Source organism: Sturnira hondurensis, unplaced genomic scaffold, assembly GCF_014824575.4.
Source record: "Sturnira hondurensis isolate 20B ecotype Veracruz unplaced genomic scaffold, ASM1482457v3 Scaffold0022017, whole genome shotgun sequence".
Taxonomy (NCBI): domain Eukaryota; kingdom Metazoa; phylum Chordata; class Mammalia; order Chiroptera; family Phyllostomidae; genus Sturnira; species Sturnira hondurensis.
Genome location: NW_028094648.1, coordinates 3,404,167 through 3,418,618, shown reverse-complemented (window position 1 = coordinate 3,418,618; position 14,452 = coordinate 3,404,167). Strand labels below are relative to the sequence as shown.

At 39.6% G+C, this 14,452-nt stretch overlaps 1 pseudogene; it reads right to left on the bottom strand.

Moving 5' to 3' along the window:
* Positions 1-837: 837 nt before the first annotated feature.
* LOC118978595 (AN1-type zinc finger protein 2B-like) lies at positions 838-13,285 on the bottom strand (annotated as a pseudogene).
* Between the last annotated feature and the right edge of the window lie 1,167 nt (positions 13,286-14,452).

The window sequence follows — 14,452 nt, the reverse complement described above, 5'->3', positions numbered from 1 at the left end:
AGGAGTGTTAAAATAAGGATCTGATGCTTAGCTGATGTTTTTATTCCCACCACTTTGATCTATGTTCTGTGATTTTTATAAAGACTTTCTTTGTTATTTGACCAATCTCAGTAAACATTCTAAGCCGTGGCGGCCCCTCCAGCTATACCAAGGGTGCTAGGGCAAGGAGGAAACACTGTCCCTTGGTAGAAATCCAAAGGTCTTACTTTCCTGTCACTTCGGATGAAATGTCAACCATGTGTTGACATTTCCTTAGCACATTTTCTGTGACCACCCTTTTCCACTTCATCTGAAGTCAGCATCCCATGCAGAAGATGCTTAGTGCTCCTCTCATTCACTCTCATTTCTTCATCGCACACTATGTTGTCTTCCTTTACTTTGACTTCCCTAATACATTGGTTCAGTTACCTGGCTATTCTATAGCACTTGCCTTGACTTGTCACTAAGAACAGATTCTGTATGTGAAGTGACACTGATGAAATTTGCGTCATGTCATGAAACAGTTAAAGATTTTTCAGAACATGGAGTTTCTACACACTGCTCTGCCCCTTTTTTATTTATTTAATCTCTTTGACTTATTAACTACTGATATATATTATTCTTCCAGGCCCCTCCCTGTCCCTACACGTGGGGGCAGCAACAGTGTAGGAGGGGTGACATGTTGCAGCAGGTTGAGCAGGGCCTGGCCAGCATGCTCTGGGGGGCAAACCAGGGAAGAGTTCGTAGCTGCTCTCTCCCATGCAGCTGGAGAGGCCAGCAGTGCCTTCTATTGGCTCAGTTCCACAAGCTCTTTCTCCTAATGCTCCCTGAAAACATCCTCTGTGTCACTCCTCATCTTCACTCCAGGCTGCTGCTGGCCTCCTCTCCCTGTGGGCCCTGCTGCTGTCTATGCTCTGACTCACTGGCTGACAGTGCTTGTGCTAAAGCTAAGTTGTTTTCCTCCAGAGAACTTGCAACCTGGGGTTTGTGCTCTGCCAGGAGCAGTTCCAGGGCTTGCTGCAGAGCCCCATTCTTGCTCCAGCCATTCTGCAAAGCAATCCCTAGAGGGGTAGTGCGTAACAGAGAGTCAACTGTGGTTCTGCTGGGAGAAGTAGATGAAGGCAAGGTCCGACTCGGGCTGGGGAAGGTGTTTGTAAAAGAAGCCAGACCTCCTCTGGAGATGGCAGCATGTCCCGCCCGGCTGGTTGGGTGCCCCACCCCAGAGCAATCACGGTCCAGTGGGTGACAATGCTTGATGCAGAAGGTTCAGCCACAGTGCACACAGGTCAGCTTCATCATTTCCTGCCATGGCAGCCAGAATGTTCACACTTGTTGGTGAAGACCATTAGTTTTTGCTGTGCTGGATCTGAGCGACAGTCTTGGTTGTTGTGCTCCCACACAGTGTGGTCAGGGAGCTCCCCTCCGGCCACAGGCACAGGCACATTACAAAGTGGGCATACAGGTACTTGGATAGCCTGTTGGTAAGCAGATCCACAGTGATGGTGAACAGAGGCCACATGGTCCGCGCAGAAGATGCACGAACAGGCATCAGACTTGAGCGCAGAAAATCTGAGCGCTGACAGCTCAGTTCTGAACAGCGAACCCCGAGGTCTGGAAGCTCAATGCTGGGCTGGGCAGGACCAGAGCCTCCGCCTATACATTTAATCTAAATGATATGAACTAAGAGTCTCTGAGAAAAGCTACTGAGAGACTTCCATGATTAAATGGAGGATTCTGACAAATCCGTCATCAGTGGACAAATAAAACCTACTCCCTAACTAGGAGCTTTTATTCTTTAACTCTCACTTAGCTACAATTAAAAAAAATTCCTAATATTCACACAATTATTTTCTGTCTTGTGTGTTTTTTAAAAAGGTTTTTTAGTGTTAAATTTATTGGGATGACATTGGTTAATATATAGTTTTCGAGAGTGCAATTCTATGATACGTCATTTGTATATTGCACTGTGTGCCCACCACCCAGAGTCAAACCATCTTCTCTCACCATATATTTGACCCCTTACTCTTCCCCCTTCCCCCTTCCAACTGTCCATCCCCCTTCTCTCTGGTAACCACCATTCTGTTGTCTGTATCTATGAGTTCTTGTTTTTTTTTTTTTTTTCTTGTTGCTTTCAGTTTTATACCCCACGTATGAGTGAAGGATTTCCATTCTGACAACTCTTATTCAACACGGTACTGGAAGTCCTAGCCAGAGCAATCAGGCAAGAGAAATCAGGCAAGAGAAAGAAATGAGAGGCAACAAAATTTGGGAAGGAAGTAAAAATGTCATGTTTTGCAGATGACATGATTCTTTATACAGAAAGCCCTAAAAACTCCACCAAAAATGTATGATATATTCTTGAAGGTTTTTTCCTCAGTTACTTGTTTTAGTTGAAACTATGAACATTAAATTAAGAGAANCTTGTTGCTTTCAGTTTTATACCCCACGTATGAGTGAAGGATTTCCACTCTGACAACTCTTATTCAACACGGTACTGGAAGTCCTAGCCAGAACAATCAGGCAAGAGAAATCAGGCAAGAGAAAGAAATGAGAGGCAACAAAATTTGGGAAGGAAGTAAAAATGTCATGTTTTGCAGATGACATGATTCTTTATACAGAAAGCCCTAAAAACTCCACCAAAAATGTATGATATATTCTTGAAGGTTTTTTCCTCAGTTACTTGTTTTAGTTGAAACTATGAACATTAAATTAAGAGAAAATGATAATCATGTAATATTACATTTCAATATAATCATGGTTGTCATTTAAAAACTTTTAAATATCAAAACGAGCTTATGCAAAGGGGAATGCAGAATTCACATACTTTGAGAACTTATAATACATTAGTTGCTATATGACTCTTGTCTAGTTAAGTGAGCATCTCCATAAGGTAGTCGCTCTAGATGTCTGTCTACAGATGAGAAACCTTGGAGTCATAGTACAAAGTTGCATATCCTGTTTAAAGCTGTACAAGTCAGTGACATGGGTATGATTTGGACCTGTTTTATCTAAGGCTTTTTTAAAAAAAATGCCACCTTGTTTTCTTCCTTAATGAAGAGCAGTGAACAGTGTTAAAATATAGTTCTGTAAGAGGCAGTGTTATTCAGAAGCATCATACCTTAAAGAAAAGTCCTGACACCAGAAGATCTGGTTTTAATTTCCTTTTGTATTGCCATCTATTGGTGGGACCTTAAATGGTCTCCTATCTTATAAAAAAATATGATATTAATGTACATCTCTTGGTGTGAGAATTTAATGACAGAATGTGTGTGATCATGATTTATACATTCTAATGTTATTAAACTGTAATTATTATTATAATACAAATTTCAAAATATGTATTTCTTTCCTGAGGAAACTAAATCATCATGATAAAATGTAAAAATTTATATTTAAATTGGATTTTATAATAGAAGCTATACTGTATTCAATTTACTGAAATATATTATCTCAAACTAATCTTGTTATCCTTAGCACTTCTCCCTACCTTTTATTTTTTTAAATATAAGCATAAGAATTTTATTGTATATTGAGGTATGTGTTTATTTTCCACATATATTCTCATTTTAAATTTATATTTTCATTCTAAACTCACATAAAATTAAATGTCTAATGTTCTCAATATTTTGTAATTTATTTGTTCAACCAAGACTTAGGAAAACACATTGATATTGAGGAAAAATACTATTACATCTACTTTAGATTTTGCACTATTTTAATAGAGAAGGAAAAGGAATGGGAATATTAAATAAAATTTATATATCTATATATCTACATCTATCTTTATATCTGTATCTATCTATATGCACATACGCACATACCAGTTAACAGAAAATGGGAAGGGGTGGTGGTCTGAATTATTCTATAAATAAATTATCCTTTCCCTAAAAATGTGCCTTTACTATAGCCTTTTATTACATGTTGCTTACATTGCTTTTCTTGCTTTAGGTAATAATATGATTTATTATTAATTTAAGAATTATGTTCCTAGGCCAATATATATATTTTTGTAACAATTTTTGGAATACAACACTGACAAGAATTCTAAATCGGGGTAATTTAAGAATATGAAATCCACCACCTGATAGGTAATGACTTAGAGATAAAAAATTATAATACATAAATGTTGTTATAGCAGGTATTTTAACAATGTTTGTAAGATTATATAACCTGCATGAATAGATTTTACTTTTTACATTATCTAGTTCCGTGTCAGGGAGCATAATCCATGGCCACAAGCCTCCGTGTAGCAGGTATGCCACTGCCTGTGAAATTGTGCAGCTCATTCTCTGACACATAGGAAGGCCTGATTAAGTGTTAGTTGAACCTAAAGAGAAAAGTTTAAAAAAAATGGATGCTTTAGAAGCGCATAAGAAGAGCTTTATTTTTTAAGTTTAGAAATTTAGGCCATGATTATGCAAGATGCATTTTAATGAGTACATTAAAAAATGGTTATACTGAATAATAGCATTCCATGTTAGCTGCTGATCAACCCATTCTTTCAGGAAAAGATAATGACCAAACATTCACTGGCAGTAATAGAGAGTTTGGTCCTCTACTTACGGTTAAACGGGATGCTATGGCATTATTTTCCTCCAGGAGAAAATAGTTTCCAAAGCCAAGCGGAAGGGAGCCATTGACAAAGGTGATATGGTGCTGTCATGTTCCCTGTAGTATTTAAAAGTATCAGAGGGTCGTAAGGATAATGCATTGTTTCAAGTTTGTTTCCTGGCTTTGACTCATGCTTTGTCCTACTGGGAACCATTCAGGTTTTGGTGATATCATTTTCTAAATAAGCTTGCTGTCATTTGATCTTGCCAGCCCCTAGTACCTCTGAACATGGCTCATGCTTTTGGGATTTCATTCTCGTGCACAAAATAGTATTTGCCAGCACAGGTGTCCAATAGATTCCTTTACTGTGGGACCATCAGTACGTACTTTGAGCTTTACCTTTAATTACATTTAGACAGAGTCAACAGTTTTATTTATAATCAAAACATCTTTAAGGAAAGAAAGGAAACAGGCAAAAATAATGAGAAACCAGGTTAGAAAAATCTCTTTATGTTGTTGATCCTCTATTGATGTAAAACATAGTAAGTACAGGAAAAAGTACAGTGGCTAATACCCTGCATTTCTGAAACATTTTATTCTTATATTGACCATCTTGTTGGTATCAATAATGAGTTATGGACATTCAGAAGATATTATGGGGGAATGTAATTTTTATTTATTATATAACTTATTTTAAAAGAGCACACCCACATTAGGCTAGATTTGGAATAACTTGTTGGAAGGACAGGACTAGGAGAGTCGGAAGAAAGATTTTCTGGATCCTCTTTAATTTAGGACAATGGTGAAAATAATGATTTCATATGTTTTTTTAACTCACTCCACAAATGACAGAATTCCCTGCCTTATAGAAGTTTTGACATTTATTTTTCTTCTTGAGATGAATTCAGTCAACTTTTTTTTGTGTGTGTGATGACTCATTCATAATGAAGTGTAAAATTCTGTGTTGACTTCGCTAATCATGTCCTAATGTTCTTGAGTTGGGAAGTCTTGGGGAGGAGTCAGGTACCTGCCAACAGGTCTGTTTTCAGCCTCATTGCATTTCTTGGGTTTTATTCAAAGACTATACCTGCTACCTTTCCACAATACCATAGTGCTTCTGTTTGTTGGAGCCCACGTTTACTATGGCATCGACACATGTTCCCTCTAAAAATTGTGTTAGATCTAATAATCTTTGAGGACAAGGAATAGTCAAATATTGACTAAACTCTAATCCCATATTTTTTTACCTACAAATCTTTTTCAGCCCATAAACATTTTAAGTTCTATATAAATGATTAGATAGTGTGGTTTTTAGTTTAATCATTTTATAAATTTATTTTTTTAAGATTTTAGAGAGAAAGAGGGAGGGAGAGATTGAGAGAAACATCAATGTGTGGTTGCCTCTTGTGTGCCCCCTACTGGGGATCTGGCCCACAACCCAGGCATGTGCCCTGACTGGGAATCAAACCGTCAACCCTTTGGTCACCAAACCAGTGACACTTTGGCTACTTTGGTTCAGGCTGGCACTAAATCCATGGAGCCACACTAGCCAGGGAATCATTAATAAATTTAAATAGTTTAAGAAATTATCACTACTCACTAAAAAGCTGCCATTTGAATTTAATTTAGTCCTTCATTATTAATACTACTAATAACATTTCACTGTTAATCAGTACTTCTTAGTTTGTCAGTACATTTTGCCATGCATGAAACTAAATGTTCTAAATGCATTGTTTTGAATTGTTATGCCTGTTATGTAGTAATACTTATTGTGATATAAGTATTACTACACTTCTCCTTTCACATGGTAGATAATTGAGGCTGAGTGAGTCTCAGGAAATATCCTGCAAGTGCTAGACACTGTGCAAGATCTTAGGGATACAGTGAGTGCTTAGGGTATATTACTACAGACTGACATGAAAGCATTCCAGTCTGAACTTTTGTTCCAGTATTTTCAAAGCACAGCTAAGATGTTTTAACCTTAACTTTGTTACTTCCAAATGTCTACATGTTGTCTACTTTGGAAACTGTATTAGTTTTTTTTTTTTTTTCATTTGCAAGTAACAGAAACCCAGCTTAATCTAGTTTAAAGTTGAAAAAAATAAAACAAACAAATTTAATTTTTATGTGGAGGGTACTTAAAGTGTTCAGATAATTGAAGGAGGAGCTTCAGAAACAGGGAATTATGGGGCCAGGAGGCTACTGATAGGCAAGAAGTAAAGTTTAAATCCAGAGAAAGTGCATTTAAGTAATAATAAACGAGAAGATGCATGTAATCTATGCATAAAATGGTAAATCATTGAATCTCAAAAAATAAATGAGATTGATTACTTGGACAAAATAGTATGTCACCTAAATGGGCAAAGTTCAAGTTAACCTCAGGCGTTTGTACAGCAGCAGTCACATGCTGGAGTGTGATGGCCGCCCCGTCTACAGAAGTTTTCAGAGGAATGGTGTAACATTTAATAAAAACATAAAAACACACATCTCGTTACAAAAGGCCATTGTAGTATCAACTAGCTTGTCAGGATTAAGTCAAAATACATTGTATCAATAAATGTGCATGAATTAAACTTTACCATTAAGACAATTATTTTACGTTCCAATATCAACAAAAATCTCAACTATATGTCTTTGTAAGAGACATATATGAGATAAACTCAAAGTGGGTGAACAGAAAAGGTTGAGTAAGGAATAAAATAACAAAAATAAAGAAGAGTAACCATTTTAGTAGCAGGTAAGTTATTTTCTGAAATAAAACTAATATACACGACTAAGAAAGATTAACAAGGGAAATATAGGAGTCAAACAGTATCTTTTATGTGTATTTTTATAATATTTTATAGCATCAAAAATAGGCAAACTCTTTAAGAAATCCAAGACACAGTAATGCCAAAAATACTATATATTCTCCAGTTCATACCACTTTCATTTCAATCTCACCTAAAGCTGATGACCAGGTACACTGAATTAGCTCTACTCACCGGGGAGAATTCCCCTCTCCACTGTCTTTCAGACATACCCCTCATTGTGTCTGAAATACATTCATGTGTGTTTTTGCTCACCTATGTGTAAAACAAGGTCAGTCTTTTTCCTTCTGGTCCAGCTGGATTTTTCTGTGACATACTCGTATAGCTCTAAATGCAAGTCCAAAAAGGGATACTTTTCAGGCAGCTTCCTTGTGCCTCCTTGTCCTACTCATATTCATTCCCAAATGTATAATTTTTATTTTATGGTGAACTGCTACTGGGAAAGCCCAACTTTATGATTTGGCAAGTCCAACAGAATCCAGTTTATAATGACAGTTGTACGTATATGGTTATATTGTGTCCCATGGTCAAGCCTCCCAATTATACTAGAACTCATTAATGTGTCTGTAATAGTTTCTCAAAGGCTGCATAATTCTCTAGTAAGAATGCTGTGACCTTGTTTTAGAATACTATGGGTCTGTGTTGTGATTCTCTCACTGGGTCTTGCAATAACTCTATACAGTATCATTTCCCAGCACTTACATACCAGCATCATAGTGTCTGCTGCATAGTATGACTCAAGGAGTAATGTCTCTTGTGTCACAGTTTGAATTTGTTGCAGAATCCTTTCCTTCTCTGGGACTCACTCAAAGCTGAGGCCTTTCATGTAACTCAAAATATGGGCTGATTGCTTATCTACCAGTATGACATGCATTACCTCTAGAAGCCAAAGAGTATTATACTTTCTTTATTGTGATAGGAAATAAACCACTCAGCAGCTTGTCTCTTATTCTGATACTGCATTTCTTGGCTGAACCTCTAAAAATGTCACAGAAGTCACATGTCTCAAGCATTCATATGGTTTACTTCTCACCCTCTAGAGTGCATGGATTCCAGCAAGGTCTTCAGCATCCCGGACACCTCTTGCTCATTCCCCGCCCCCCAAAAAGTATGGTTTCATTGATGTAATGGGTTGGTGTTATGTATTCTCTTTTTAAAATTTATTTTAGTTGTTGTTCGAGTACAGTTTTCTGTCTTTTACTCCCATCTCAGCCCACCAGTATGCCCAGCCCAGCCCCAGTGTTCCCCACTTCCCTCTATGTATTCTTAAATGTTCAGATGGGTTAGATCTCTTCAGACTACATAATGACACTGGGCAGGAAACTTGAAAAGCCCTGAGGTAAAGCCTAAAAAGCCCTGGAAATGGATCCTCTCTTCTAATTAGAATGAAAAAGAGTGTGTTCCCTAACTCAATACCCTTATTAATCCGTCCTAGCAATGATACCACCTTTAGCATAGCACCTATGATCAGACTACTCTTTCATGAAGATTGAAGTAGTCTGCAGTTATTTTTCAGAATGCATTTAGTTTGTTTCAGACCTGTGAATTAAATGGAGATATGGTAGAGAGTGCGACCCTTGCATCCTTTAGGTCCTCAATCACATCACTAGTCTCTGTTTCATTTGTTTGGTTGGGGTGAGGTAGGGGCTTTCATTTCAGAGGTTTTCATTTGACCTTTTCTACTAGGATGGCTCGTACTCCACAGGCCAGGAATGCAATGTAGGGGTTATTCAACTGCCAGTTTATTAATTCCAATTGTATACATCGAGTCTGGGAAAATGACCACTGTGTGGGTCTGCAGACATAGTGGGTCACTGGAAGCTAGACTTTAGCTAGGACTGTATTTATTATCACCTGACCCATGAGTCCCTACTCTGGCAGAAGGGCCATGGTGGTATCTATGGCAACACAGACCCTGTATCTCATAGTCTTTGAAAAGTCTCAGTAATACATTTTCTTCAATGCCTAGTCCACTGAGTTCATTGCCACAGTTCTCTTTGGGGAAAGACTAAGAGAAACATCATGGTGTATATCTGCACATTACAGAATATTTCCTCTTCAGGCACCGGGGTCCAATCTGAAAATTGGCTCAGGTGTGAGAACTCAGCCAGGGGTTTTAATTTTGTATGGTGGCAGTCACTTTAGCTTCCCACATGTCCATTCTTGCCTCTTTCTAATTGCAGATGTTGTGGAAGCTGCAGCACCTTTGCTGGCTACCTTTTTACCTGGTTCCCATGCTCGATTAACTATCTCTAAAACTTTCTGCATGTCAAGCTCCTTGTCTGCCTCTCCTACATGATCAATTTTCTAGTAACTGTGGCCTCTGAGACTCAGGTAGTTAAGTCTGGCCACTTGACTTTGACTCTTCTGAGGCCATATTATCCTTGTATATGTTAATGAGTCCAGCTCTGTGGCCATTTCTTTTGTCATCAGCCCTGGCCTGCAGCTGCCTCTGATTTTTTTTTTTTTTTTTTTTTATGCTCATGCCACCACCACCACTAGTTCCTAGTGGCTTTGGTGAAAGTTGTGTCTTTTGGCCTTTCCTGTGGAACATGTTGTGGTGAGTCTTTGATCTCATGTAAAATGTCTATTCTAATCTGCCTGCACCCCTCAGTCCGTTGTTTCTTCATTATTCGCCAGAGAAACTCAGAAATTTACACTGTCAATGTAAGAAATGTCCAGACCTATAAGAATTTGAGTCAAATAGGCAATTGCTGAGAAGCCAACACTTCACAGATTGAGAAAATATGTGGAAAATGTCAGTTTGGGGCCATATTTTATACATTACAATAAAAAGGAGGCATAAGGGGTTATAATAAATCCATTAGCGTTAGATTAGGAAGTCAGGAGACAGCAAAAGGAGGCATCCTCTGGGATTAGATAAAAAAGTAAAATGATAGACATATTTCTTTTACATGGGTGGGTACAGGATGGTTAATAGTTAACTATTAACAAATAACGATAACAGGGAAGAGATTTGTGGGTTGTGCCTGAGAGGTTTGAGGAAGGGGAAGTTATCTTGACATTTCCAAGTTATGTTGTTATAGATGCTAAAAGACAGCAGACAGGCTCAATTAAGGTAAAGACTGATTTTCGTCAGGGAAGATTCTAGCCTAGGACATGACTACCTGCCATAAACTAATTTTAGCTTTAAAAGTTTTAATTCCAGACCATCCAATGTGTTTACTTTAGGTGTCTGAGTTTGTCAGGCTGCCACACAGGCCTCCCCTAAGCTTGTTAGGTTTAGTATGTGGTCCCTCTTTGTCCACAACCCTTTTCTGATTGTGTCTGTCACCTTTTCTATGTTTGTAAGAGCCATGCCATCAGTTAGTTAGGCACAGTCCCTGTATCCTTTCTGGGCTGTTAATTTTACATCCTGAGAAAATATCCCCAAATCAATGAACTCTTACCCAGTCTTATATTCTAGACATCTCTATTAAGCAGCCTAAAAATTCAATGCTAAGAATTCTTGCCTGGCTTCTACTGGTACACACTACCTAATTCTTCCAGTTCTTTTAATATGTAGTCTGTTATCTTTATTATCATAGAATATTCTCAGTCAATTAATGCTGGGATTTAACCTGGGTGATTTGTCTGGAAGCCGAGAAAAAAGGTGGGTGTGGCTGATGAGGGACCACTTGCTATAGGCCCAGAGAAGTCAGGGGTGGGACCATAGAGCCAACATCCTCAGAGGTGTCAAGGCAGACAATGGTCTCCTGAGCAGGGTTCTTGGATGTCCCTACCATAGTCCTCATCTTTGTGTAAGAGACCTGGCTTTCTTGAGCATTTAAATGCCTCGAGCTCCGACTGCTAGTGATTAGATTAGCCTACAGCTTAATTGATTCTGTCCTTCCATTACTGAAGACAAAGTCCTTTCTGGAAGCTACTCCAGAGGCCTGTGACTCTCATAGTGAGCCATTAACTCCCTTTTAGAGTCTGTTTTTCACTGTGAACCAGTCCCAAATCTTCATCTAACTACCACTTTTCTTTGGCTACTCTAGGTTCTCTTGTGATCCATTGAAAAGTGGGTACTAATATGGGAGACTTGACCATGAAGGAGGATGGGTAATTGAGGGAGCTGGTAGAGCTATGAGTCTGCCCAGCATGTCTGATTTCTTACAAAGAGGGGAAGGAAGGAAAAATAGGTTGGGAGTATGAGCATTAGACTTTAGCACAGTTCTGAGGAAGTTCAGCAAGGCTCATAGGGCATCTTTGGCCAACGTTACTTTAATATCCCTGCTGTGCTCAGTTACTAGTTGAGAAAAGCCCACAGGGCATTTGGCTGTGGAGCAAAAGCCATGATGGATTTGAGAATTTAGCTACAGGATGATGTGGACCCCAGCTCCTGGGATCTGTGACATTGTGGATGAGGGAGAGACATTCACATGGACTACGGAGTCCTGTGGAAGAAAAGGCGGCTTCACTCTCAAGAGGAGCCAAAAGCCCCGGCCTCCACCATGACAGGCCTTTATGTCTTTTTTGGGCACATTACGTGATGTTCCTCATTTACTATGTACCTTTTGGCTTTAGGTGGTTACCTTTTACAGCAAACAAAGGACCAATGCCACTAATCACATCACAGAAGAAGAATATTTTTCAATGAAAAGAAAAATTAGTTGAATACGTTACACTCCATACTGGGGAGTTTTAGCGTGGGTTTTAGGAAGTTACAGTAAGCACTTTCTGTCTCAATTCAGGGTGAGGGAGTTTTAGCAAAAGCAAGTCTCAAAGCGGCCTAGGTACATTGCAAGCCTGATTCTCCCCAGGAGAACCGTGGGTTTGGGTCCTGTGCATCTCTGAGTGGGAGGTGGGCCCATGCCCTGCAAAACAGTCTCCTACAACAGGGACCATCAGTTAATTACACTCCTAAAGTCAGAGACTTGATCGTTGCATTTTCAGGGCTGGCACAGTATAAGCATGCGTGTACACCCCCACAGATACATACATTCTCCTTTACACAAAGCTGCACAGAAATTGCACTTACGAATCTTTCTTTATTAAAATATAAGTTGGTCACTCATGCTGTTACTGTTACAGAAGAGCCGGTGTTGTTGCAGAACAGTCAGTGGGGTTCTACTGCTCATCACCTATAGGCAGAACTTCCAAAGGAAAGGGGTTGCTTGTTTAAAGTCTGTACAATTTTGAAATACTGGCAGGTTTCTATCTCAGAGCCCCACTCCCATTAAAATACCCAAAGACAAATAGTCCTGTTACTCTCTTCCAGACCAGTTCCAGAAAGCGCCTGGAATCCCTTTTCCCATTATAAGTGCCATCCTTTGGGAAACACAGGTGGCTACAATATGCTCATCCAAGCCGCTTGGCAGGTTCCAGTCACAGTTCAGCTCCAGGCATCTCTCCCGAGTCTGTGTGTGCCTGGCCAGGCAGGGCCGAGCTGCATCAGCCAGCACTGCTGCGGCTTTCCGTGTTGCCAGGAACGTTTCCCAAACCACGTGGCTCCAAGGGCCCACCCGGCGGCAGGAATTCAGGCCCGCTGCAGCAAACCAGACTAGCGAGGGGAGGGGAAAAGACCACGTTTTTCCTTCATGGTCCACTTCAGAGACTTGCCACAGAAATCTATGCATGACAGAGCAAAAGGCTATTGCACCAACGTGTGCCAGTGTCTGACACGTGTGTCAGCTCCCCAGTGTCTTTGACCATCTTTTGACTGCCATTTTGCAGCAGGGGGCAGAAGTTTCCCAGCCGTGCCCAGGTGCACAACAAGCGCCTCAGCCCGGGGCAGGGCGTCCTAGCCCCCACAGCTCACGGAGGCTCTGTATAAGCTCCTTCTGGCTGGGTCACCAGTTTTTACCGTCCCTTGGTGTGCGGAAGCTCCCCCAGCTCTGGTTTTGATCCGGGGCTGTCTTCGGCACTTCCCATCTCCTTCTGGAGAAACAGGCTTTTTTGCTCGCTACTGCTTCAGACTGCCGCCTCGGGTTTTCCTCCATGACCTTGTGGGGGAAGATGTTGGCTGAGGTACCCTCCTCTGCTCCTCAGTGATCTGGCCCACCCCACCCCGTTACCTTGTGATATATCACAATATACTGTACAATATTACCATGTGGCATTAGTAATTCTGGCACTAAGCTGACACACAGTCATGTTTGGTAGTAGGAAATCTGTTAATAGTTCCCAATGTTAACTCAAAATAATAATTATATGATAGCCAGAAATGGTCAACATACATTGCCTAAATTTTTTAGCTTGCTCTATATGTGTGTATGTGTACACATATGTATACACATATACACACACGCTCATATACACATGAGGTCTGTCCAGAATGTATCCATATTTTCCAATATGTATCCATATTTTCATGTAATATGAAAATAGAGACATCCATTGAAGGAATACAAGAACCATACATAGAATAATTACACCTCAGTCCCCTTCAAAGTAGGCACACAGTTCTCCCAGTTGCCATCAGCTGCCCCGTCACATTTTCCTGAGTCTTATTGATGATCTGAAATCTCTTCCTTTTCAAAGGGGACTTTACTTTTGGGGAAATCCAGAAGTTGCAGGGCACCAAATCCAGGGTGTAGAAGGGTCTGAGTCACCTGGGTGATTTGATGTTCCACCAAAAAACTTTGCATGCGAGGTGATGCAGGAGTGGGTGCACTCATCACCAGTTGCTGTAGCCTTCTGAATCATCCAAATAGTTTCCACAGAAGAATGTTCAAGCTTAATAAAAAAAAAATTGAGGCAGATTTGTCGCTCTACTCACTCAGTCATTTTGAATGGGGTGGCCACACAGTGCTCATACTCACTCAACAGCATCTACCACCCCACTGACTAGTACAGTGAAGTCCTCATTGTTCATGTATGTGCATTCCAGCCCACTCTCCTTGGCTGTCAGTTTCTATCAATGCTGAGCAAACTGTCCTCATTATATTAAACAACACTTAGACTTTTTCCAGTCAGACAAAAATATTTATATATATTTATATATACATATAGTCTTGTAATGTAATACCAGAATTTTAGTCAAAACAGAGTGAGGATATTTAATTTAATTTTAGTTAATTAATTTAAAATTGTTAATTAATTTAAAAATTAGTTATTTAATTTAAAATAACTAATAGTTATTAGCTATTCATTTTCTAAAACTAATT